This window comes from Chiloscyllium plagiosum, unplaced genomic scaffold, assembly GCF_037043375.1.
Source record: "Chiloscyllium plagiosum isolate Xiang-an unplaced genomic scaffold, Cpla_swu_hap1 HiC_scaffold_4, whole genome shotgun sequence".
Classification (NCBI taxonomy): domain Eukaryota; kingdom Metazoa; phylum Chordata; class Chondrichthyes; order Orectolobiformes; family Hemiscylliidae; genus Chiloscyllium; species Chiloscyllium plagiosum.
Window position 1 is genome coordinate 96,854,085 of NW_028270142.1, and position 27,751 is coordinate 96,881,835.

The window sequence follows — 27,751 nt, forward strand, 5'->3', positions numbered from 1 at the left end:
AAGCTCCTGGCGATTGACGTTCCTTTTGCTTTCTAACTCCCTGCTTTTGGCCAGCTTAACGTATGAGTAGATCAATTCTCTGATATACCTGACCAGTTGGAACAGGGAGATACTTTAGTGCCTGTAGCTCATAAACAGTATGTAAGTGAATCTCAATGTGAAATTTGTATTGACTCTCCGCCCCCTGCTGTTGCAGTTCATTGACTTTGCAGTCATTCGAATGAGTGGAAATTCCAATGGTTTAAGAATCAGAATGCTTTGCTTTTGCTTAAAGTGCCTACATTGCTTTGATGTCTTCTAAGCTTAAGCATAAGTTTAAGGAAGTTTTATTCCTAACTGATGTAGTTGTTATTATATAACCAGGAGGCAATTTTCTTATTGAAAAATGAAACAATGTGTACTTTTCTCAAATTAATGAAATGTTAATAGGTCCTGTTTGCAGCAATTTCAAAGCCACGAGTTGTTCCTGGGACCTGAATTGTGGAGAAATAGGAGTATTCTTTCAGCTTTCAATGAAAGAGCAACTTCAGCCCCCAGAGTTTCTCTTTCATCTGTGATTAATTGGCCAGTCTGTTTTACCTTGTTTAAAGGCTCAACCTTCATTACTATAGCTTCAGCATGTGAGCTAAAAACAAGTGGCACCACAATCAAATAATTTGGTGTGGATATGCAGCAGCAGATCTTGTTTACAGTTCTCCAGATTCTTTTGCGTTTGCCTCCTATGTTGATGTAATTGGGTATTTGCAAAGGAGAGAAATTTGTGGAAGAGAACTACTTTCCCCTAAAATTGTTTTATGTTCTAGCAGCAGATCTGGTGAGTTTTAAGCAAGCATAAACTTCAGAAATTTCTATTTGAGAGTCTTGTATTTGTAGTCAAAGTGTTGTTTAACTTGGAGCCATTGTGGTTCAGTGAGCACAGAAGCAATGGCTAAACAGATCTTTGTGCATTCTACAACACAGGCCAAAGAGCTTTCAATGACCTCAAGGTTACAGAGGGGAGAACATGAGAGGCCAGGCAGGAGTGTGTTAGAATAGTCAGGTCTAGACGTAATGAAGGCATGGATGAGGATTTCAGCAGCCGCTGAGCGGAAACAGGGCTGAAGTCAGCTAATGTTATGGAAGTGACAAGTAACCATACTAATGGTGGATATGTAACAAGAAGCTCATCTTGTGGCCAGATATGAAACCAGGATTGTGAACAGTCTGGTTGTGTCAGACGGAATCTGTAGTTAGGGAACAGAGATTGGAATGGAAACAGAGGTCTTCCCAATACTTAATTGGCAATTTCTACTTTTCCAGTACTGGGCTTTGATTATGCAGTCAACAATTCAGTAACAGTGAAGGAATGAATAGAACAACTTGGCATTGAGAGAGTATATATGACAACTAACTCTGTGGGGTGGAAGATAAAACTGTGTTGGACCCAAGAGGTAACAGTACAGCAATGGGAGGAGGAACCTTTGCAAATAATTATCTGGCTGCAGCTAGGTAATATATAAAGTGCAGCCCATTCTAACGGGAAATTGTGGAAAGGTATTGGAGGAGAATGGTGTTATCAACTTTGGAGGACTAGTTGGTAAGGACAGGAGGAATGCTGTACCTCTGTCACAGTTGCATAAAATATCCTTTGAGAGTTCAGTAAGAACTGAATCAGTACTATGACAGGAGCATAGACCTGGCTGATGGGATTCAGACATACGAAAGATTAACCTGGATTTGAGAGGCGATATCATATTCAAGAATATTAGAGAGGATAAAGAGGTTAGCAATTGGGTGGTAATGAAGGTAAGGCCTTCCTTTTTAGGAGAGAGGAGATGATGATAGATTTGAAGGAGAAGGGGCAACAAGCAGAAGGAAGAGAACTGTGAACAATATCAGCCAAAACAGTCAATGAGGAATGGTTGAGTGCTCCATTTTTTAGGGGGAATAGAGTCAAGAAAGCAGAAGGTGGATCTGTAAACAACATGAGCTCGGACAGGATGTGAGGAGTGATAAGAGAGAAATTGGAGAAAGTTATGTTTCTGAGTAGGGAAGCATGGAGATTTAGGAGAGGTTATTCATGTGGGCTGGCTGCTGTGCAGCTGATCAGATCTGTCTGAATGAGTTCATTTGAATCCCTGTGATAGTTATAAAGAAGCTCGTCATGGGCATAGCTATATTGTGACTGGGATGTCAATATTCAGTACATTTTCTCACATTTATGCTGAAGGATGTTTAATGGGATATGGAAGTGTACTTCAGATTATCCCTTCAATCATATCAGTTTCAAAAATTGCCACGACCAGCCTGTGGTAACACAAAATAAAAGTAATAGAATACACTATCTATTAAGTTATAATGAGATCCTTTAACCTCCTTTGTGTGCAAACAGGATTAAATTGGCCTGTTTATGGTATTCAAATTCATTCTGAAGCTGCAAAGAAGGGCACACAGCACTGAATCTTCTTTTGATTACAAACGTATGGTCAAGGAGATCAGATAATAGGTCAGAGGGATATGTGTACTGCAAGTTATAGGTAAAGAGAGGTTACAAATAGCCCTGCGACCCCTGTATGAGTACTGCCAACTATGGAAGAAGACAAGTAGCTCACCTACACAGAATCATTGCTTCAAGCATAAAGGAGAATCTTTTTTCTGAAAGTCAGACTGGTTCCAAAATGCCTTAGAATATAACTCTGACCGTTACACCAATATTTTATTCACTGTCGACTCGAAGAAGTATCTGTACCTGAAAATATACTTGTTCCATGAAATTACAATTTCAGATGCATGCTTGTTTTGTAGCTGATGAAGGAAAGTTGCATAGGTTGGAATTTAGTACTCTATGCACAGGTTGTTGAGGTAGGCAATTCCAAGGTTGATAAACGCAAGTGAGAAAGATTGCTGGGGCAAGTCCCAGTTAGGTACAGGTGGTCGCTGGTTTACACATGTCCAACTTACAAATATTCGTACTTGTGAACATGATCCCATACGTAATTGTAATTTTGAAGACCTGACATAGGAACATTTCCTGTATTCAGAAATGCTGCTTTCCATTGTCCTATGTTGTGTTCCAACTTGTGTACATATTGACTTGTGAACAGACTCCAGAATGGAACCCATTCATAACCGGACTCTGCCTGTGCTAAAGTGCTGCCCAGCCAGCTTCTTGTCCAATCAGTAGCCTTGCCACTGATGTCTGCCATTGCCTGTAATTGCCAGTTCATCTGAGACAAACCAACTCAGAGTGCTGCAAAATATCACCAAGGACTCAGGCTGTGCAACCATGAAGAGTTTCACCATTGTGCTGGTGACTGGCTGGTCATAGGCAGTGGCTTTCAGTGGCCTTTTGTCTATCCCCAAATGCCTCCATATTGGGGAAAATGGAGGACCTCTGCCGCATCCCCAAGGCAAATCATCCTCATTTCCCTGTTTGGAAAAAAAAGACACTTGCCTGCTTAGAAAAGGCATGTGTTTGAGCAGACAAGCTCTTAATTGATTACTAATTGAGCACTGAAGGGTGTTAATTAGTAATAAGCTGTAGAGGTCGCTTGCCCAGCACTTCATTGCTGAGGTGATAAGAAGGTGTATACATCTGTACAGGGCTAGCCTGTCCAATTATTTTCCCTTCTCACCACCTCCCAGGAAGGAAATATCACACCTGCTCCTATCCGTGTATTCTAAGTACCATTCTATTTTTTGTTATACTTTTGATAAATTTATAATAATTCAATGAATTTTTCAAAGTCAGTTTTGATAGTTTGGGTCAGAGCAAAATCCTGTTGTTACTGGGAGTATGAAACACAAATAGAGAATACTGGAGATATTTAGTCAGTTTGGCAGTACTTGTGCATATCAGAACTGTTAATGTTTCAGGATGAATATTAATTATCCTTGGTCTGAAGGCATTGTGGATATTTTGTACTTATAATGCATTCCTAAATCCTAGTGAAACAATACAAGATGGTTAAGTGCCTGAAATGGGTGGAAGAATATGTGGGTAATTCAAGGTCTGTGTGAGAACAACAGGGCTGAGGCAGCTAAAACAAAAGAAGGCATTTTGTATATTGCTTCTCATGGACACTGAATGTGTCCAAATGCTTTACAAATATTGAAGTACTTTTGAAATGCATTCACTGTTGTAATGTAGAAAATGCACCAGCCATTCTTTTGCACATAAGCTTCAAAAAACAACAAGGTGATATTGGCTAGATACACTGGTTTTATCATGTTGAATAAGACATAAATATGGCCAAATTGGAAAAAGTAACTCCCTCCTATTTTTCAAAGTGGTGTCTCAGGATAACTTTGCAGGCATTTAGGACCTTGATGTAATGGCTAATCCAAAAGACCGCACCTCTGACAGTGTAGCACAGCCTCAATACCGTGGTGGTGTGTCAGCCTTGATTTTTGAGCTCAATTTCTGATGGAAGAAGATGGCACAGGTATAAAGGCACAGTAATAGTAATATTGAGGTCCAGGCTAATGCTCTGCAGAGGCGAAAGTGAGGACTGTAGATGTTCTGCAGACATGAGTTTACATACCATCACAGCAGTTGGGAGAAATTAGATTAAGTTACTAAAAGCCTGAAATTGAAAGCAATATTCAGTAATGGTGACTATTAATCTGTTGTTGATTGTGGTAAAAATCTATTATCCTTCTCTGGTGTGCCCTAAATGTGTCTCCAGATTCAAATATCACCTCTAATTGATTGGTTCTTAGCTACCTTTTGAAATAGTTTAATTCGAGGGTAGTTGGGGATGGGAAACAAATGCTAGTCTGTAGGCAAGACCCACATCACATTCAAACCATGTTTACCACTTCATTTCAGATCATTTAACCTTTTTGTGTTCTCTCCTTCTCTTGATGTTTTAAATGGCTTGTATGATGCATATAACTTCATATGGGATTCATACCTCATCAGCATTTCATGACGCATGCATTAAGAAACTGACTGCTGGGTTAAAAAAAACTTGCTGGCCGTACAAAGGTATCAAGTTGCATTTCCAAATTTAATAATACCTGAATGATTCCTCTCCTTGATTTATGATGGAAAATGATTCGTGCTAATTAACTGACCATGCCATCTTTCTCATATCTTCATGGTGGGGAAGAATCTAAATTGGAGTAGGCACCAAACAGATTTTTAGCAAAGCTTATAGAATGACATACTGCCTGAAGCATAGTTCAATATTTGTGTAAACTGAGGGGAGGTTAATGAGTTGGCAACTGCATGAATAGTGCCACTGAAGACTGTGTTTGCATTTTGGGTTCAGTCATATTAAAAGGCATTGAGCACAGCAGGAATGATCTCTAGAAAATGCCATCCAAATTTGGCTATCACATTATCATTGTTGACATAATTGTGCAACTTCACAGAGGTATGATGGGTATAATATTTGCTGAAGGAAATTCCTCTGAAATATTCCCTATCGAATACTTAAATTACATCATGATCCCAATTCTGAGCCTTTTCCCAGTTTTTTCTCACAGCTGTGCTGGATGATACCAAAACAGATTTGAAGAAGACAATCTGCATATAATTTTGAATAGATACTTTTAATCTCAGAAGATTAAATGAAAAAAGCAAGATAAAACAGCCTGTCATTTAAAAATGTTTTATCTGCTAATGAACAGGCATTACTCATCCATTCCAAAGCTGTTTTGCAGGATATATGAGGCTATATTGATTGAGTCGCTGGATCAGCCCACACTGACCATCAGCTTAAAAGAAATCCAGAATACATAAAGAGACCCTTACAATGAATCCAAAATGATGCCGAGGTATATAGAACATAAAACAATACAGCACCGGAACAGGCCCTTCAGCCCATAATGTCATGCTCAACATGATGCCAAATTAAACTAATCTCTTCTGCCTGCCCTTGGTCCATATCCCTCCATTCCTAGCATTTTCATGTGCTTATCTAAAAGTCCCTTAAATGCCACCATGATCACCCCTGGCAGCACATTCCAGACTCCTACCACTCTCTTTAAAAATACTTGCCCCTCACATCTCATTTGAACATTCCCCTGGTATTAGACATGTAAAGCTAGCAAAGAATGTAGCTGATTTAGACATTGCATTCAGTTGGATTGCACCACTGAAGCTGAATATTTGAAGTCACATCATAAAGACGTTTGCAGTTGGTGTGTTTAAAACAAATGAGGCCTGAGTCAGATGATAAAGTTGTGAATGTATATAGCAGCTATATTTACTACATTTATGCAGCAGGGCAACTTGAAGCCTTTACTTTTGAAATATGAATGTTCCAGACCTACAGCCTCTAATCATTAGAACTGCGGTATGTGCAGGTCAATGTCACTTTCATCAGGTTCCCATCTATATCACACATCACAATGATTTGAAAATATATAATTCTTCCTTCATTGTTACTGGCTCAAATTTATGGAACTCCCAACATTGCAGTGCTGTGTGTAGGAGTACCTTTTTACAGTATGTGCTGCAGTGGTGCCAGAAAGTGACTCACTACCGTTTTCTCTAGGGCAATAATTGGGCAATAAACATTAGCCTTGCTAACACCCACAGCTTAAGAGTGAATAAATAGGTCAATAGTTCCAGGATGGTGATTAACTGCAATAGGGCAGACAAACAATATATTAGTTTAAATTAGCAAAGAGAGATGTGCAAATTCGATGGGGTTTATTATGTTGATATAGAAAGGATCAGAGTTTATTTGGAGTATGGTATGCTTTTAGGAATTTTAGCTGTGAGAAAATATTAAGACAGTCATGCTGGTTTGTTCTGAAAACTGAGATTTTGAGATATACTTTCAACATCATTGAACCTTTACTATCATGGAGAGCTGTAATAATGACGGATACATATTTAATATTGGAATTATGAAGAAATAGCATGCATGGATACAAACTCTTAGTGTAGTCATTTGAACTGCCAATCTCATTTGAACAGTGTTCTTAATCCATTTATTTTAAACAGGTTAATGTTGCCCAGAAAATAGTGGAAATGAACTTGAGGTTTGCTTGACTGCAGTGTAATTTCAGAAGTAAAATGGAATTGTTAGGATTTTCTCTCTGTTGTAGAATAAATAAATTAAAGAAAAAAAATATTTGAAGCTGGTGGCATTTCAGTTACTATATGCATACTTTTTGGCTTGAAAAATATGTGAAGCGTACGGTAACAAGATGGATTTCTTGTTCTAAAATTCTCTTCTGCTTTTGTGATGTTTTGTTTTCCATTGTAGTTTGAAGAGAGAGTTGAGTGTAACATAATTTTTCACAAATTCTATGAACTACTAATTTTGTTTGAAACCTCCAGTAACATGATAAATATTTTTATCAGAGATATTAATGACACACCTCTGGTGCAGGTGGGACTGGAATTGGGGCCTCCTGGCTCAGAGATGAGGACATCACCAATGCACTGCAAGAGCCCTCCAGTAGCTGCTTCAATTGAATTACATTGATAGCACACTGACTTCTCTAAGTGATTGAGATGTCCAGGCAGTACACATGGACTTCAGCATATTTGGAGGCTGATATGTCCGGATGGTTCTGAGAGAATGTTACATTGTCTGAAGGGTCTTCATTTACTCACAATAACTATTTGAATAAACACTCGGAATTCTAGTGTACTAGCCAGTGTTCCAATTCAACCCACATAACTAACAACCATGAATGCAGAAGTCTTACTTGGCTGCTTCTCGAGAACTGGAAAAAAAGCTATGAAACACTTCATACGACTGGAAGATTTAAATTTTTCTACATAAATTAAATTAATATTCAGTATTTTTGTTACAATTTAATATCTGACAATCCATCTATACCAATCTGAACCAAAGAATTGCAGATACTAGAAATCTAAAAGGGAAAAAACAAATTGCTGGGGAATAGTTTTCAAGAAAGGTCACTGGACTCGAAACGTTAACTCTGTTTCTCTCTTCACAGATACTGCCAGATGTATTGAGTTTCTCCAGCAATGTCTGTTTGTATTTCAGACCCTGTGACATTTGCTACAAAGCGATATTGCTTTGGTATAATTACCTCCCTTCGTTCAGGTTCAGTGTCAAAAGTTAGCTTTGCTGTTAATTTATTTTGTTGTGCACAGTTTGTGGTCTCAATGTTAAAATAAATGGTTTTGGAATATATTTATTCTTATTTTTAAGCTGTCTGTCTTTTTTGAATGTAATGGTTGTGTATTACAGCCACATGTTGATAATAGCTTGAGGATAGTATGGTCATGTGGATGAGCTCTGTATTTCATGATATATATTCTTGGTAAATTTTTTTTTAATAATCCTGGCTGTCCTGTGTTTGCTGTCTTATTGGATCAAAATCTATCTTTATAATTTTGATACTATATCTTTCTCCCTCAATGTATCACTGTATAGGAATTATTATTTTTAATCCGTACTGCCACTATTGAAGAGATCTGAATAGTGAGGTTGCAGAATCAGCTCTGATTTGGAAGTGTAAAGGCATTAAATGTCTTGTTACAGTTATGAATAACATTTGTTGAAATAGTGAACATTGAATCTGTTGAACATATTTGTTACTCATTCACACGTGATTTTCAGGCACGTCTGCCTTGTTACGTAGAAGTTATGAAGCATAACAGAAAAAATGAGGTTAAGTTTATTTACATTTTTTAGTCACAAAGTTGCATCAATGTGGAAAACAAATCGTATTTACTGATGGTACATCAGCATGAGACAGCTGGACTGTAAATGACAGATATTTGACATTCAATGGCTGGAACCTAGCAGTAGATAAAGGTGCCAGTGACTAGAAATAGCAGCAGTTTAGACTTATTTAGATGAGAGTGTATTTTGCAACATAAGAATTGCTCACATCACAGCCAAGATATCATTTTCATTGGAAAATATTTGCTGTGTGTTATTTTGCCAAAGGGTCCTTATTGGAATGTCTGTGAAATGACATCCTTGGGAACCTGAATTAATATTTGCTAATCAGTGTATGAAAATATGAAATTATCAGTTGGAGAAGATCTTGATTTAGAAACATACCCCATGCAGCCAGCGCCAACTAAATATCATCACCTTCGGTGGTCCCATCCACTGACAAATCTGGACTTTACTGCGAGAAACCAAAAGAAATTAGTTTAAAATCAGTGAGAAAATCTAAAGATAAAAAAAATTAAGGGAAACTCTCTTTCAAATACTGTGGTTGAGACCTTTTTGGTTCAATCTTGGAATGCAGGCTTTGATGTCCAAGCCAGTATGTTCTGTGACTACTTGCTCTTGAGGTGGTAGTGAGGTGCCTTCTTAAACTGCTGCAACCATTAGGGGGTCGGAACATCCACAGTGCTGTTGGAAAGGATGTTCTAAGATTTTAATCCAGCAAGTCAGGAAGGTATGTGATTTGCAGGTGGACTTGTAGATGGTGGTGTTCCCATGCTTCTGCTGTGCTTGTTCTTCTAGGTGGTAGTAGTTGCAGGTTTGGAAAGTGCAGCTGAAGGAGTCTTTTTGAGATACTGCAGGGCATCTTGTAGATGGTACATACTGTTGACATTATGCGCCTGTGTGAAGGGAGTGAATGTTGAAGATGATGGATGTGGTCCCAATTGAGTGGGTTGATTTGTCCTGAATGGGATGAAGCATCTTGAGTCTTAGAGCTGCACTCGTTCTGGTAAGTGCAGAGTATTCATGACTTGTACCTTGTAAATGTGGACAGGCATTGAGGAGACAGGAGATGAGTTATTCGCCGCAGAATTCCTGGCCTCTGACTGCATATGGCCACAGACTCCTTCAAGATTTGAAGAGGCATGAATGGTGCTAAACATTGTGCAATCATCAGTGAATTTTCCGGCATCTGGCTTTTTGATGGCGGGAAGGCCATTTTAATGAAGCAGCTGAAAATGGTTGGGTCTGAGACATTATTGTATGACTTTCTCAAGGTAATGTTCTTGCGCTGAAGTGATTGACCTCCAACAAACACCATAAATTTCCTTTGTGCTCGGTATGACTCATCAAATCATGTGGCAAAATAGGTCATTTTGCTATTTGTACCTGTGCTATTTTGAAGTAACTATCAATTGGTACCACTCTCCTGCTTATCTCTGTTCTTCAAAGTATGTCTTTTCAAGTATATATTTGATTAACTTATGCTATGTGAGAGAGACAGTTTATTTCAAGGGATGAAGTTTGGTCTAGGAACCATGGGAATGGCCCTGCATAGGTAAGAGGCATGCTCGATGGGAGATCAGGTCCAGTGACACAAAGTTCAGGTAGGTGTGACGGTCCTGAACAAACACTTGGACCATATGAAAGCTGCAAACTCCCAAATGGTGTGGGAGCAAAACATGCTCAGCTCTTCAACCGCCTTTCCGACTGTTGTGGAACCCATGGGTTCTCCCTGTCCGTCAAGCGTTGGAAGATACCTTGGAATCTGAGATGGACGTGGTGGATGTTGCTGCCTCAACTCCTTTTCTGCCTGAAGAGGAGAATAATTTTCTTCCTAGACACTCGAGGTGCAGGAGGTGAGTGACTGTGTATTACAGTGCCACCCATCTTAGAGGCAGAGTTGAAGGAAACTGAACTGGTGCTCCAGGAGGAGCCTCAAAAAAGAAAAGAACTGACCAATATCCTCAAACTCAGAAGGGGAGCAATGTAGTGATTGTAATGAGGTCAGCCAGCTGGACCTTGATTGGGGCTGTTAATGGATAAAAGGTAGTTGCTTCAGTGGTCAAGGATTTCCCCTGTGTAAATAAAGGCTGACTTGGTGACTGGATACCAGCCTCTCTCTCGGGTTATTTCACACACTATCAATTTTAGGCTGACTGGCTTGTAATTATCTCACTTGACCCTCTCCTTGAACAAAGCTGCAATATCTCCAACCCTCCAGTTGCTCAAGATTTTAGACCGAGTCTTCTGTCATTAATCTATGCATCCCAAATGGAGCAGGTAACACTGCTACTTTGAATTTGAATTTGAATTGAATTGAATTTATTGTCTCATATACCAAGGCACAATGCAAAGCTTTGTCTTGCGAGTAATACAGGCAGATCACAGAGTTAAATAGAATAGATAAGTAAATAATAGGTAAACAGCAGCAAAAACAAAAACACAGATACACATGAATGCTTAGAGTTTGAGAGTCCATTCAGTATTTTAACAATAATAGGATTGAAAGTGTTTCAAAATTGGCTGGTGTTTGTTTTCAGTCTTTTAGCTTTTCCCCGATGGTAGAGGTTGCAGAAAAATATTGCCAGGGTGAGATGGATCTTTTAGAATGCTGGCGGCCTTTCCTTGACAGCGGGCCTGGTGGATGGATTCTATAGATGGGAGGTTAGTCTTTGTGATTGTCCGGGCTGAGTTCATCACTCTCTGTAACCGTCTCCGATCTTGAAAGGTACAGTTGCCATACCAGGTAGTGATACATTCAGACAATGCTCACGATGGCACACCTATAAATGTTGGCAAGGGTATTCACCGTCATGCGAAATTTTCTCAGCTGCCTGAGGAAGAAGAGATGTTGGGCCTTTGTAACCAGTGTGTCCACTTGAAGAGTCCAAGAAATCTAGTTGTTGATGACCACTCCCAAGAGTTTGACACCTCTGTGCTGTTAATGTGTAGGGGGGGGCATGAGTAATATCCCATCAAAAGTCAATTATGAGTTCCTTGGTCTAGCCGGGATTGAGAGCTAGGTTGTACTCAGTGCACCATTTTTCCAGATTAGATTAGATTAGATTACTTACAGTGTGGAAACAGGCCCTTCGGTCCAACCAGTCCACATCGACCCACCGAAGCACAACCCACCCAGACCCATTCCCCTACATTTACCCTGCCCCTAACACTACTGCCAATTTAGCATGGCCAATTCACCTAACCTGTACATTTTTTGGACTGTGGGATGAAATCGGAGCACCCGGAGGAAACCCACGCAGACACGGGAAGAATGTGCAAACTCCACAGTCAGTTGCCTGAGGTGGGAATTGAACCTGGGTCTCTGGCGCTGTGAGGCAGCAGTGCTATCCACTGTGCTACCTCCTGTCTGTAGTCTGTTTTGTCGCCATCTTAAATTCGACCGACTATGTTGGTGTAATCAGCAAACTTGTAAATGGCATTAGTCTGGTATTTGGCAACGCAGTCATGGGTATACAGTGAGGGGGCTGAGTATGCACTCCTGGGGGCTCCAGTGTTAGCGAGGATGAAATATTGTCCTGAATCTTCACTGATTGTGGCTTGTGGATCAGGAAACTGAGGATCCAGTTGCAGAGAGTGGGGCTTAGCCCAAGATCACTAAGTTTAGTAATCAGTCTCACAGGGATAATAGCGTTGAAGGCAGAACTGTAAAATGAGTAGGATTCTTACGTAGCTGTTCTTGTTGGAGATCAGACTTGAGTGTGGGGTACTGGAAAAGCACAGCAGGTCAGGCAGCATCCGAGCAGTAGGAAAATTGACGTTTTGGGCATAAACCCTTCATCAAGCCCCTCCTGATGAAGGGCTTCATCAGGAGGGGCTTGATGAAGGGTTTATGCCCAAAACATCAATTTTCCTGCTGCTCGGATGCTGCCTGACCTGCTGTGTTTTTCCAGCACCACACTCTCAACTCGCAGCTCTTTTTAGTGTCAAGATGTTCAAGGGAGGAGCGAAGGGCAAGTGATATGGCATCTGATGTGGATCTGTTGGTCCAATAGGCAAATTAGAGTGGGTCAAGAGTAGTGGGGAGGCTGAAGTTGATTAATGCCATGACCAGCCTTTCAAAGCACTTCATGACCACTGAGGTTAGGGTCACTGGGCAGTTGTCATTGAGACATGCTGCATGAGTCTTCTTAGGCACAGAGATGATGTTGGCCCTCTTGAAACAGGCAGAGACAGTGGCTTGCTGCAGGGAGAGGTTGAAGATGTCCGAGAAGACCTCTGCCAGTGATCTGCACATGCTCTAAGTGCGTGGCCTGGTACTTCGTCTGGTCCCATCGCTTTCCTTGGATTCACATGAAGGAAAACTGATCCAACCTCTGATGCAGTGACTGTTGGGATAGGTTCGTCAGGACTTGTTGGAATAGGTGTGACCTCTCTGCCAAAATTCTGCTCAAAGTGAGCATTGAGACAAATCTGAAAGGGATTTATCATCGTTGTCTATCTTGCACTGTCTTTTTTTTTAGAGCCTGTGATGCCATTCAGTCTATGCCATAGTAGCTGGGTGTCTGTATGGGTCTTCGTTTGGATTGGTATTGGTCCTTGGCTGTCTTAATGGCTCTGCAAAGGTCATATTCAGATTCCCTATATTTGACTGGGTTTCCTGGTCTGAAGGCCTCACACCTGGTTTTTAGCAGGTTCTGTAAGTCCTGATTCGTCCAGGGTTTCTTGTTGGGGAACACCCGGATTGACTTCCTTGGTATGCAGTCCTCCACACACTTGCTGATAAAGTCTGTGACAGTGGTGGCGTACTCGTCCCAGGTACCTGCGGACTGTTTGAACATGGTCCAGTTGGCCAATTCCAGACAGCACCGGAGTTGATAGTCTGCCTCCTCCGACCAGCACTGGACCGGTATCCGCGAGGGGGTCTCCTGATTGAGCTTTTGCCTGTAAGCCAGGAAAAGAAACATAGCATTGCGGTCAGAGTTCCTGAAATGAGGGCTGGGGATGGAGTGGTAGGCATCTTTCACAGTGGTGTAGCAGTGATCTAAAATGTTTGGGACCCTGTTGGGGCAGCTAATGTTCTGGTGGCACTTGGGCAACACCTTCCTTAGATTGGCTTGATTGAAGTCACCAGTTACAATAAACAATGCCTCGGGATGTTCTGTCTCCAGGGTGCTAATGGTGGAGTACAACACATCCAGAGCTTCCTTTCTTTGCTTGTGGCGGTATGTACACAGCAGTTACTATGGCAACAGTAAATTCCCGTGGTAGATAGAAGGGGCTGCATTTGATGGTGATGAATTCAAGGTTTGGGGAGCAATGGCTGCCCAGGATTGCAATGTCTGTGCACCACAAGTTGTTAATTAAAAAGCAAACCCCTCCACCCTTTGTCTGACTTGAGGATGCTGTACGGTCCATACGATGGATAGAAAAACCATCAGCCTGAAGTGCGCAGTCGCGAATGGATGGATTGAGCCAGGTTTCTGTGAAGCAGAGTGCACAGCAGTCCTGCAGTTCATGCTGGGAGCTGAGCCATGATCTGAGTTCATCCATCTTGTTCTCCAGCGATTGTACATTTGTTAGGAGTAAGCGAGGAAGGGGGTCTTGAAACTGCATAGTCTCAGTCTTGCTAGCAGGCCAGCACGCTTACCCTGCTCCCTCGCAGGTTTCTTACATTTGAGTGGTCTGGTGGAGTGGATTGTGACTACTTCCAGTTAAGGTATCCTTCCTAAGACCCTGTGGAGCAGTTAGGTTGCAATTTAGTGTATTTTTGCAGAGAGTCTGCTTCGGACCCAGTGTAGTAGATAATTTACTGTGTGGTTTTACTTGAGCACCAACAAGTGTTTCAGTGTCTCCTCTCAATCCATTTTTTCCTTCTAATTCCTCTACTATATTCTCCTTTACTGTGGCATTGGCAACTTCAGTTTAGTGAAGACAGATGCACAGTACTTAGTTCGGTCCTTGGTGTCCACAAAAAAAAAACTTTCGCTTATTTAACTGTCCTTTTTTTCTCACTTTATGTTTAGCAAATAATTTGTTTTCTCTTTTATATTATCAACTAATCATTCTTTTTGATCATGATTTCCTTTCTCAGTTTGCCTCTACTGTCTATATTCAGCTGGTTGTCCAATGTATTATAAACTTGCCATTTATTAAAAGTCTTCTTTCAATAAAAGTATTGTTTCTCCTCATTGGATTGTGTCTATTCAGTAGACTATATTTCCTCTTCGAAGTTCTACCCGGGACCTGTATTTCTTTCATCTGCCAGCCTTTGTTTCAAGTGTGCCTGATTCCTTTATGGTGCATTTAAATTAGCCCTCTTCCTGCTGAGTAATATCTTCTTTTGATTTTTTCCTTCTCCCTCTCTGTATGTATTCTAAGCATAGCATCTATCTTTAAAGGTAACAGCCAAACCAAGATCATTTCCAGATCCGCATTAGATAAGTTCAATGAATCCATTTCCGCTATGTAAGTTGACTATTTGTACCAAAGGTCAATGACACCCGGTGCAAAGAAAATCTTCTGATATCTAACTTAATTCTATATAGGTAGGTCTGCTATAACATGATGGTTGCAGTTTTGTGCAACCCTGGCATTATAGGAAAATCACGCTTGAGAAACAACACTTAAAAGTTTTGGTGATGCAGTTGCATAAAGCAACACATGTTTTAAAACATTGCGCTTTAGAAACTGTGTTCCCAATTTGTCAATCGCGTAATAGTGAATTCATATTAATGAATCGTTTGTTATAGCAGAATGACCTGTACTGGTATAGCTTTTACACCTGCCCTGCCCCTTACTTCCCCTGACTCATCCTTTTCAAATAACCAGGCGCAGTAGGTTATTTTTCATCAATTTTAATATCTCAGTTAAATTTTCCTGAAGTATATGTTTTTCTAGACTGAAAAGACCTATTTCCTGAATTTCTAGGGATTTTAAACTAGGTGTCAATCTAATAGTTTTGGTTGAATCTTTTCCAGGGCCTTTATATTACCCACCAGGCGATGGGACACATTACAATAGATAAACTGCATGTAATTGTCTAGTTGATAGGTTTCTATAATTAGCTGATTGTAATCTTTGTCACTTTGCTATTCGGATTGTTCACAAAAGAATTGAATAATATTTGTATAAAACTTTCAAAGCATCAGCATACATCAGATAATGTGTCACAGTGCTCTCATGTTCTGCCAACCAAAATCATGGAACGAAAATTTTCTGTCTCCTGCTATTATGAGAACCTTTTAGGCAGCATCAAATTAATTTTGACTTATTGCAAACCCACAGCACAAAGTTTCTCAGAGAATGTATCACTTGCACAGTGTTTGATGGTAGTTGGTAGGAAAATCCATGTGCTGCAATAAAGATACTCTTCTGTAGTTGAAACTTAAAATTAAAATTGTTGGACAGAGTAGAAAAAGAAGCTATAGTCTGTACTTGTCTTATCTCTGTTTGACCATAGAATGTTTAGTGCAGGTATTAGATGTTAAACATAGAAAACATTGCATTTTAAGACATTAGTTTCTTTCATAAAAGCAAACATTCACCTCCAATATTAATTTTGGAATGATTGTAATATTAATTTGCATTTACTATATATATTTGATTATAACTACAATGAAAGAGAGAGTTCTCTTTTAAATAAAAATGTTCTATAACGTAAGTGGTTGTAATTAGTTGGCTGGTGAATTTTGTTCCACCAAATTTATTATCACTGTGAAAACCATACCCCTTCTGCACATTATATCTGAAAGGATCAGGTCATGGATTTTAATGGGGAGAAGTAAAGGATCTGATATTGCTTTTCTTTAGGATTAACCTAGATTAGTGTGTTGTTTTGGGAAAGGTGAGTGAAACCAGTTGGAGCTTGATCTGCTGCAGCCAAATATAGATGTAGATGCAGGCATATATACTCTTTGTACAGCAGAGGTAAAGGTGAGACCCTAGAGCAGAGGTAAAGGAGAGATCCTACAGCAGATAATAGCATAGATAGCAAACAATGAAGGACCAAGGACGTTGTACACGGAGGTGAGATAACAGTTGAGCAAATTGACAGGTGAACATCAATCATGGGGCATAGACAGCCAAAGCTGAAAATTAATAAGTGCAGCTGCCAATGACAAGTAGGAATTGTTTTCTTTCAGGGATGGCTGCTGAATGAAGTGGTGCCTGTTGAAACTCCATATATACAGAGGCAAGTGGCCTACTTTCATCCATGAACCTGGTGACTAGGTTGGTAAAACATAACTTGCTTTTCCAGTGATCATGTTGCATGCCCCTAATAATTTATTATCTCGAGGTGGTCATAAAGACCATCCCAATGATTAATCTCTTTAAGCAATTTATTTACTGAATCTTAAAATGATCCAGCCTTGAAGGAGCTGTTCAGCCCTTCATGTATGTGCCAGGTCTTTGAAAGAATTATCTAATTAGTTCCATTCCCTGCACTCCTGCACATCACTTCTGGTTCTTTTGCCAAATACTTTAAATCTGTTTACTCCGATTAACGTAACATTTACCATTGAAATAGTCCCTTCATATTTACTCTTATCAAAGCCATTCATGATTTTAAACTTTGTGGCATTTTCCCAATGACTAGTTCTGGTGGCATTTACCACTTGTATGAGTATGTGAGTAGTTTGAAGTTTTTCACTGTAACCAATTCCATATTTTTCTTTGCTTTTCCTCGAGTCTATCTCAAGTTCAAGTATCTACAGTTGAAGTCCTATTCTTTGATAGAAATAATGTTCATTGCATGATAGCAACAAATATCACTTTATTGGTTAGACATAATTTCTAACACCTTATGGAGCTGGTATGGATATATCTGCTCTTTATGCAAGAACTCCTTGTCTGCATGCATCGATAGAATGAGTGGAGCCAATGTAACCGGAACATTAATATCTTGAGAATCATTACCGCAACAAGCACCACCACATACTATTTCCTTACCCTTCTCTAGTTTAAGGAAAATAACCAGTGTTGCTCAGTTCTTCCATGCAACTGAGGTGTCATCTCTGGTACCATCCAGTAATTCTCCTGTGCATCTCCTCCAAGACCTTAATGTCCTTCCTAAAAAGTTTGCAGAATTGGGGAACACCACTGTACACTTGCCTCCATTGTGAAGAAAAATCTGTTGATCACTACTTTCTGTTTTGTGTTCTTTAGCCAATTTAATATCATCAGTCCAACCACTCCTTTCATCTCAATTTAACTAACACATTTATTATATAGTACTTCAATATGAAATGGTTTATTTGAAGTTTACATACATGGTATCATGTGCCCGATCCTCATCAACCCCCTAAATTACTTTATCAAGCAACTCAATCAATTTAGTCAAATACAAATCTCTTTATTTAATCATGGAATGTAGATGTTTCTGGCATTTATTGCCCACCCTGGTTGCCTTTAAAGAATGGTGATAAGCTGCCTTCTTGAACTGCTACATTCCATTTGGTATAGGCATATTCACAATGCTGTTAGCAAGGCATTTTTGACTCAGTGACATTAAAGGAACAGCAATATATTTCCTAGTCAGGATAATGAATGACTTGGAGGGGAACTTGCAGGTGGTGGTGTTCCCATTTATCTGCTATCCTTGTCATCCTAGATAGTAGTAGCCATTGGTTTGGAAGGTACTATCAAAGGAGCCTTGGTGAAATACACACTGTTAAAATTGAATGTTGGCAGTGGAAGGAGTGAGTGTTTGTAGTGTCAATGAAGTGGGGCTTCTTGTCCTGAATTGTGTCAAACTTCTTACTTTAATGAAGCTACAGTTGTCCAGTAAAATGGAGAGCATCTCATCACATTCCTGACTTGTGCCTTGTAGATAGTTGACAGACATTGAGTCTGGAGATGAGTTACTCCCTGCAGGAACCCTGGTCTATAATAGGCCCTTATAGCCATGGTACTTAAATGACTAGTCCAGTTCATTTGTTTTTAGCAAATGTACCTATAAGGTGTCTATAATTTTTAAATTCTGCCTTTCTGAATATTGTAACCCGACCCCCTCTCTAGTCATCAGGAACAATTCCTAACCTTAAGGAATTATTGAAAGTACGAACAAAGTGCTCACTATTAGTTTAGCTCCCATAACTTGAAGGAATCTCTGATCAATGCTGTAGGAATCAGCAGCTCAATGTTATTTAAGATCCCTTATTCTAGATCAAATCTGCATCTATTTGAACGTTTAATAAATCTCACAGAAACTGCACACAGCATTACTAGTAACAGCATATGAGTAGTCTACTGGAAGCCAAAACCTCACTAATGTTCTGGGAGGTTTGTGAATCTACCCTGAGTTAGGGTGTCAAAGGATTGGAGTTTGCAGCATGGGTTCCAATTATACTTGTCTTTATTGGAAGTTGCTGTCAGTCAACTAATCAAATACACTCTCTCTAAAGATCATCTGGGACCTGAGCAAACAGGGCAAGTAACCATGTCTCCTTAAACAGAGTCTGAACCTGGAAGTATCAGTTAGAATAATAAATTTAATGTCAAATTCGGTAAAGCCACAGTACAGTATTGGCAGATAGAAGTACAATATTAGAAAGTGAATTGTTGGTCATGATGAAAATGAATGCTAGTGAGCTGCAAGATAAAGGACACAGATATTTGGGAGTACTGGAGTATTTGTATCATCATGCTGCAAGAGACAACTAAAGCAAATACAGGAGATAAAAAAAGTTTTGTTTTCCAGTTGTGCCACTTATTCTTTACATTTCAGGGAGTGGATGTCTATGCACCAACTTTCCTACTAACTGTGCCCACTAACACTGTTAATGGCCTGACAGTGAAATCTCCCACCGATATTTATGCCGTCCACAAATTTATAATTGGAATAAGGGAACTGGGTAACTGATACCGGGGCGGGTGGGGGGGGGGGGGGGGGGGGGGGGGGTGGGGGTATCTAAGTTGTGTGAAGAAACTCTCTATTAGTAGTGCCAACACCAATGAGAAAAAAGGTGCAAGGGAGAATTTCGCAACTGCATAAGAGTTTTATTCCGATAAACTGAACAAATTTTAAGTTCTTTAGTACATTAAAGACATCTGTTAGGAAGGACCATGATATGCAATTTGGAAAATATGATCTAACAAGATGATGAATAAAAGGCAAAAATAGAAGTTGCTGGAAAAGCTCAGCAGGTGTGAAGAAAAATCAGAGTTAACATTTTGGGTCCGGTGACCTTTCCTCCGAATGAGCGGAACTGTTTGGCTAAGGAGACAGTTAAGGTGAGTAGTGGCAGTGGATTAATACAGAGCTCAGGTAGGTACAACTGGTAAAAGAAGCATTTTAATGGTATAAAGAGAGATTATTGCAGTGTTTATGCACCTTTGGATTTGGAATTGAACCATTATTTTCTTTTTGATCAGTTTTATTTATTTTTAATTAAGTCTATTTACTCAAAATTGACCTCATTTTCTTTCAGCGGTTCCCTTGATATTCTAAATTCAAAACATGACCACAGTAGTGAAGCATATACTCACAGAATTAATTATCACAACATAATTCAAAGTTGGACAGTATGGTTAATACAATTTTTGGCTTTCAGCTGTTACTTATCAGTTAGGAATAATGGAGTCAATTTCCACATGATTCTCCTATTTGTCTCCCATGACTTCACCAGTCTCCATCCCTGCCAGAACAAGGAGAAAGGTCTTTAAAATAGCTGGGAGATGACCCCAAGTTTTCAACTCCCTTTCCAATTTCCTTCAACTCTTTTTGGTGGATAAAGGTGCAAGTAGCTAGCTTCCACTCAGCTCAATTGCAGAGTGGGAATATTAGATCCCCCACAATTTTGTTGGAGTCAGGGTTGCTTTTGCAGGGCAGATGGTTCATCGCTCCTCAGAGGAGTGGTAAACCATAGGTGAGCCCCAGTCTGGAGTTTTTAAAATTCTTTCAACAGTGTGTCAATGTTGTTAACTAGGCCAACATTGTTTGCCCTTGAGAGGTGGCAGTGAGCTGCCTTTGTGGACAGGTGTAATCCATATGATGATAATACAGTCAAGTGATTTTTAAAGAGGAAGTTCCAAGATTTTGACCTGGCCAAAGCAAGATCAGCTTATTAAAAGGCAATAAGTAAATCAAACAAACAAAATTAGCAGCATGCTTTACATCTAAATAAATAGACCCCTGTTGGGGTCAGCTGGATACTGTCAATGAATTCAACTTTATAGACAGAAACAGTCTAAACAGGTTGCTGGATGTTTGATTTTCAGATTACCTCAGCACTTCTTTAAAAGTTGTTCCTTTTTCCATTCCCACGTGTTCATTTGGACAGGATTAATAGATTCGAAGTGATGATACAGCTGAGTCAAAGACAATATTTTTGATTATAATTAAGGAACTATAGATGAGTGTAGTTTTTGATTTAAAGAAAAGAAATAGCATACTTGCAAGCATATTACAGTACTTTGTGAGAGCTAGTGATCAACAAGGACTTCAGTTATATTAGTAGAGATTGCAATAGAAATGGAGAACTTGATTGATCAGTGCATTTTCAGCACAATTTAGAAGGAAGCAGCATTGGATCTACTTGTGGAAAATGAAGTTGCGGGTAGGGGAGCTTTGAAAAGGTAACTATGAAGAAGAATTCCTTGTGCAGTGGGGACACTATCCTGGAATAAAACTCTGGTCATACATACTGAGGAAGCTTTAATGAATGATTTTGTAAGAGGTCCCCTGAGGAACAGTGACCATAACATGGTTTGAAAATGAAAATATATTGTGAGAATGATGCAAGGAGTCTATAAGAGGGATGTAGACTGCTTATATGGGTGAGAAAAAACTCAGTGGATGGAATGTATTTTGGGAAAATGTGAGGTTATGCATTTTAGCAGAAAAAATAGAAGAGCTGAATATTATTTAAATGGAAAAAGACTGAAGAACATGCTGCTCAGAGGAATTTGGGGTTCTCATGCATGAATCAAAAAAACATCCAAGTTCAGGTGGTGCTGGGGAAAGTGCATTCAATAATCTGCTGACCTTTATTTCGAAGTGAATGGAGTGCAAAATGTGGAAGTCTTGCTAAAACTATATGAGGCACTATTCAGACCACAATTGGAATGCTGTAAATAATTTTGCTCCCTGTATGTAAAGGAAATATACTTGCATTGTAGATAGTCCGAGGTTTGCTGATACCGTGTTTGGGAGGATTCTCATAAAAGTGCTGTTGAGAAAATTGAGCCTTTACTCATTGACATTTGGAAGAATGAGAGGAGACCTTACTGAAATATACAAAATAGCTAGGGGTTTTGACAGGGTATATCTAGAAAGGTTTTTTCCCCTTGTGGGAGAGTCTGGAATTGGAGAGCATAATCTGAGTAAGGGGTCATCTGTGTAAAAAAGAGATGAGGATTATTTTTCTTTGACAGTAGACCATCTGGAATTCTTTACTGCAGAGGGCTTTCAAGGATTAGAAGAGCATGTTTTTAATCAATCGGGATCAAGCAGTGTGGAGATATGGGGAAAAGGCAGGAAACTGGCTTATCAGATCAGCAATGATCTCATTATGATTGATAGGCTGAATTGACGACTTCCACTCCCACATCTAAAGGTTTAAAGGTTTAAAAGGTTTAATAATGAAGTGTACAAATAATGAACTGGAGAAGACTTGTTTAAGATAATTAAAATGTATCTATCCCCAGTCGATTCAATAAAAAAATTAGGTGGCAAAACCGTAATTGAATATCAGGAAATTTTCAAAGAGGATATGGTTCATGTAGAATAGGGGTGTTCCAATGAAAGGGAAGGGAAAAGTGCCCAAAGCCAGTGTTCCGTGAATGGTAAAATACAGATATTAAAACAATTCTAAGTAAGGAGTGTTAAAATACGTTTAAGTTTAATAAGACAGTAGATAGCCAAGGTATATACAGAAAGTATAGAACAAATCTTAACAATGGACTAAAAGGGGCAAGGAAAACAAATGAAATAGTCTAGTGGATCAAAGAGGCCTATTGTGGATATCTGAATAGTAAAGAGGTAGTCAAAGGAATGGTGGCACCGACTAGGCACCAGAAAGAAGATCTCATTTTGAACATGGATGCAATGGTTGAGCTTACTAAATGAGTTCCATCTGTCTTCACTAAAGAAAAGGTTACTGTCAATATAGTGAGTACAAGAACACTGAAATAATATTAGATGGAATAAAACTGGAAGAGGAGCCACTTCAGTGTTTGAAAATGTTCACGTCTAGAACTGTCACCCACTCTGGATAGAATTCTGTTTAAGGGTTCTTGAGGCGCAATTGGTAGAGTCACTTCCTCTGAGCCAAGACGCTTGGGTTCAAGTCTTACTTGCTCCAAAGGGATGTGAAAACATCCCTAAACAGGTTGATTAGAAAATTTCTCAGATTCTGTTTCAGCTACAGGAGATAAGAATAAAAGTTTCAAGGGGTACTCGTTGCAATCTTCCAATCCTCTATCAACATGAAAAAGAAATAGAAAGAGCAGAAGAAACTTAGAATCTGTGAAGACAAGAACAGAGTTAATATTTTGAGTCCAGCTGTCTTCAGAAACAAGAGCTATTCTGAACTTGAAATGTTTTCTCTGTTCCTCTCTGTCCAAAGATGTTGACAGACTTACTGAGTTTCTCCAGCACTTTCTGGTTTTATCTCAGTTTCCACCACCCACTGTATTTTGCTTTCACTCCTTCAATATGAGTTGGTAGCAGAGGATGGATGATAACTAACATCATAACTCATTCAAACAAAAGGGAGGCTAATGAACTAAATGATAGGTTTCTCAGCTGTAGCTTGTTTTGGACACTGTATATGCAGCAAAATTAATTAGCACTTAAAAAGATAAAGATTAATAAACAAAGTCAGCATGAATTTGTTAAAGACAAATCACTTTTGACTAACTTGAATATTCCTGATGAAGGGCTTATGCCCAAAACTTAGACTCTCCTGCTCCTTGGATGCTGCCTGGCCAGCTGTACTTTTCCAGTGCCACACTTTTTGACCCTGATCTCCAGCATCTGCAGTCCTCACTTTCTCCTAACTTGAATTCTTTGAAGTATTTGAGGTCAGTGCCATTCAGTGGACTTGTTAATAAAGTAAAAGCTCATATGAATTAAGGGACGCTAGTTGCACGTGTATAAAATTGTTTAAAGATGGATAAAGTATGACAAACGTGCATATTTTCCTCCAGTTTTGTAAAAAAAAAGTGATGTTCCCCAGAGTATATGTGGTTACAATCCTTTTAGTGTTTGGTATCATTTCATGAGAAATCCAAACACCTTGTTTCAAGTAATAGAACAATGCCACAGCATTTCACATTTTTAAAAAAATAAAATTTGGGGGATTGTACGTAAAAGACTTGAGCAAAACAAGCATTATTCACTGGCCTATTACAATTGTATAACTTAAGCATTCAGGCTAGCTTCTTACTTTCTTGATCAAGCATTCTCCTGTAAGACTGATTCACTTATTTTATTCTGTAAGGATCACCCATATCTTTATATCATCATCTGGAGGTCATTTTTAATTTTCTTGAGCTCTAGCTATTCTGAGGTTAAAATATCATTTACCATCTCTTGACTGATGCATTGTACCTTGTTCTGGTTATTTTTCCATAACTTTTATGTTAATCTACTGATTGCCATAAGATTGTGAAGACCACCATAAGTTTTACCACTAGTTTTAAACTTGACAATCTTCGAACTGCTGCTCTGTCACAACATTTGACTGATATTAAGCGCCCACCTAAATTCCACATGGTGAATGATGAATTTAGATTTTTATCAAATTTACTGGGCAGGAGCATCTAAAAGCCCTTTACAGCTCATTGAGAGAAGATAGCCAAACTGTGGCTGCAACTTGGATGGCTTTCTACATAACTCCTGGCAGACTGAAACAGGTTATGGTTTCCAAATGTTGGGTTCAGTATTGTACCCTCAGAAAGGTGTCTATTCTGTGATTCCTTGCCTGGTTACCTTTTTCACTTAGGTTGTGCACTGTTTAAGCTACTTCACCTGTAGTGTAACTCGTATCTCTTCTAGTTTGATTTGTTTAATGAGATTATCTTTCATCTTCTATAAGTCATATTTCCCATTTTCTACAGTTTAAACTTCAATTCTTAAAGCTGCCAAGTAGCATTCTAAATCTAAAATGCATGAACCATAGTCTGAATAGTTTACATCACTGCATTTCCAGGGAAGCCACACTAAATTTTCTCAAATCCAGGCCAAACCTGAAGTGCATGTTCAGTCTTTGGCACCACACTTTGGAGAGGATGTCAAGGCCTGAGAGAAGATGAACAAGTGAATTAATCACTTGAATGGTAGCAAGGATTAGGGGCTTCTGTGATGTGGAAAGACGGGAGAAACAAGATTGTTTTCCCTTTGGATTAGAAAAAGTTGTGGCGATTTGATAAAAAAGTGTTCAAATTCATGAGTAGTTTCGAGGACTGATTCTAGTGCCAGAAGGGTCAGTAACTAAAGGAAATGGATTTAAGATGTTTCGAAAAAAATCAAAAACGGCATGAAGATTTTTTAAAAAGTAATTTAGCTACTTATGGTGATCTGAAATGCATTGCTTGAAAGGATGATCGAAACAGATTCAGCCATAACTTTAAAAAGCAATGGGCTAAATACTTGAAAAGAGGAAGGAAAAAAAGACTGTTATGGCTCTGGGGCTCTAGCAGAGACCTGTTGCTATTTGCATAACTCATCAAGGCTCAGAACATGTAGAGGGGCTAAATGCTGTATGGTTTTATGATTGATATTGAGTTGGACTCAGAATAAGCACATGTCAATGTATTCAACAAAAACTGCAATTTGGATGATGTTTGGCTTGTTAAATATTTAATACACTGCTGATGTTGAGAGTTATGCATGAGTAATTGTTTCAAAGTTCATTCTACAAATGGTTTGTAACAAACGAAAGTGAAAGCATACACCCATAATATAAACTTAAAAAAAACTAAGTAATATTATCCTAGTGATCAACTCCTGGATCTGCCATAAAGCCTCACATGAATGTGTTATCTTGAATGCTTGCTGGGGCTGCCATTAGCTGTCATTTCTCTGCCACGTGTACATATTTGTTGGAGCTCTGAAACCTGGTTAGTCTGAATCTCATGTTATCACTCCCCAGCACCACCTGGAAAATGGTAGCTAAGTACTGGGAATACTGAGCAAGTGTATTTTTTTAAAGTAAAATTAAATGTTATTTTTGGAACAGGAGAAATACAAGAATATATGGACTGTTGACTGGTCTGAGACATATGAATAATTTAAAATCAGTGCAAAGAATGCATTGTGTAGTTAAGCAGCTGCATTCAATAAATGAGCTAAAAGTCAGAATCAAGCAAAAAGGAAACGCTTGTAGAAGGGTATTACAAGTGAAAACTCGGCAGATTAGGAGAGCTGTAAACACAAAAGTGTGAGAAAGCCATGGAAGTGATAAAAGGTATATAGTAACAACAGCTTCTGTTTATGGTTAAATATTTCAAGGTCAAGACAGATGCTTGATCTTTCGCAGAAACTAGAGATAGATCTAGCAAGTAGAGAAATGGAACTGAAGCTGCTGGTCAGCGACGAGTGTGTTGAATGGTTGGAGAAGGCTTGCAGAGCCATGTGGACCTGTCTTTAATGTTCTATAGATAGTGCTTTAACATCGTAAAATTACCCAATCTGCTTCATGAAGGCATTCAAAAATGAAATATGACACCGAACCACATAGGAAGAATTTAGGTCAGTAACTGAAATCTAGACCAAAGACCAATAATAACAGAATATGTTAAAAGCACTCAATAGGTCAGGCTGCATCTGTGTAGAAAGAAACTGGAACTAATGGGCTGGAATTTCCAAGGAAGGTTCTCACACACGTATTACCACTCCGCACCTCTTTTACAAAAGGAAAAATCTTCGCATTTTTGTCAGGAGATTCTGATCAGGGCTCCTTCAGAAATGCAGTGTTGTACTTTCAATCTCTCAGATCCCTTTAAACGTAGAATAGTTAGAGAATGGCACAGCTGGGCTGCCTTCATCACAACAGTCAGTAGCCATGTTCTGGGATTTAATGGCCCAGCATTCCAGAAAGCCTTATTAATGGCTGCTGTGAAACGGTAGGAATATAAGGTATGTGTGAGTTTAGGATGCTGGGAGGCCATAATGCCAGGTAAGTAGGGTGCCAGGTGGTAGGGATAGACTGCCAAGTAATTGTGGTGCTGAGGGCATGTTGTAAGATGATAAGGGGGGGGTGCCAGGTAAGTGATGGAGTGTTTATATAGGTTGTAGTATGCTGGGTGTGGGTGGATGGGGAGAAGTGAAGAGGGGAAAGCCAGCAGGAGCCCGTGTTGCTGCTTTTAAAGATTGCCCACCAAATTAAGTATCACTTGGGTAATTAACTGGGCAGTAGCGGGCTTAACCGAGGTTAAAGCCACCAGGGGTAGAAGTACCAGTTGCTATATGGAACAGCAGACTTTCCAGGAAACCTCTGGTTACTGCCGACATGATACTGGTCCAAGGTCTCGTATCATTGCTGGATAGCTGGCCACAGGTGAGTGGAGTTGAGAGGGCTGTCGACAGCAAGAGATGAGCAGTGTCTGTTGAGTCAAGAGTGTAATGCTAGAAAAGCACAGCAGGTCAGGCAGCATTCAAGGAGCAGGAAAATCGATGTTTCGGGCAAAAACCCTTCATCAGAGGCCTAATGTCTGTTAAGTCTTCCTTTCCTAATCGGGCAGTAATTGTCTTTGAGGGAATGATTTGAGGTGACAGTGAGGAGCAGAGGACTGCTGGGAAGGTGAGTAAAACCATTTTTAAAAACTTACCTCAGGCGTCTGGGCCTCCATTTGTCAAGAGGTGATTGTGAGGAGCACTTGCTGTTTTTAAAGGAGCAGCAGAGGGAGAGGAGCAGAGGACTGCTGGGTTTATATTTGGGCAGCGGCTGAATCTCAAGACACTACACTTGTAATGTCTCCCACCCGTTGTCCTCCTCTAACCAAAAACAAAGGGACACTCATGTGTTGCTAAGGTAAGGCGTGTCAATTTATATGTCTTGTGTATCGTGTGATAGATTAAAAAGTTACTATTAGTTGGTTAGTTGAATACAAGCTGAAACTTTATTGCTGGAACAGCACAGCAGGTCAGGCAGCATCTAGGGAACAGAAGATTCGACGTTTCGGGCACATGCCCTTCTTCAGGAATGAGCAGAGAGTGTTCAGCAGGAGAAGATAAAAGG

At 39.5% G+C, this 27,751-nt stretch overlaps 1 protein-coding gene across 2 annotated transcripts in view; it reads left to right on the plus strand.

The window, feature by feature from the left end:
* Positions 1 to 27,751, plus strand: part of LOC122549028 (RNA-binding Raly-like protein) — a 913,629-nt gene that overhangs the window by 39,225 nt on the left and 846,653 nt on the right. The gene's annotated exons all lie outside the window — the stretch shown is intronic.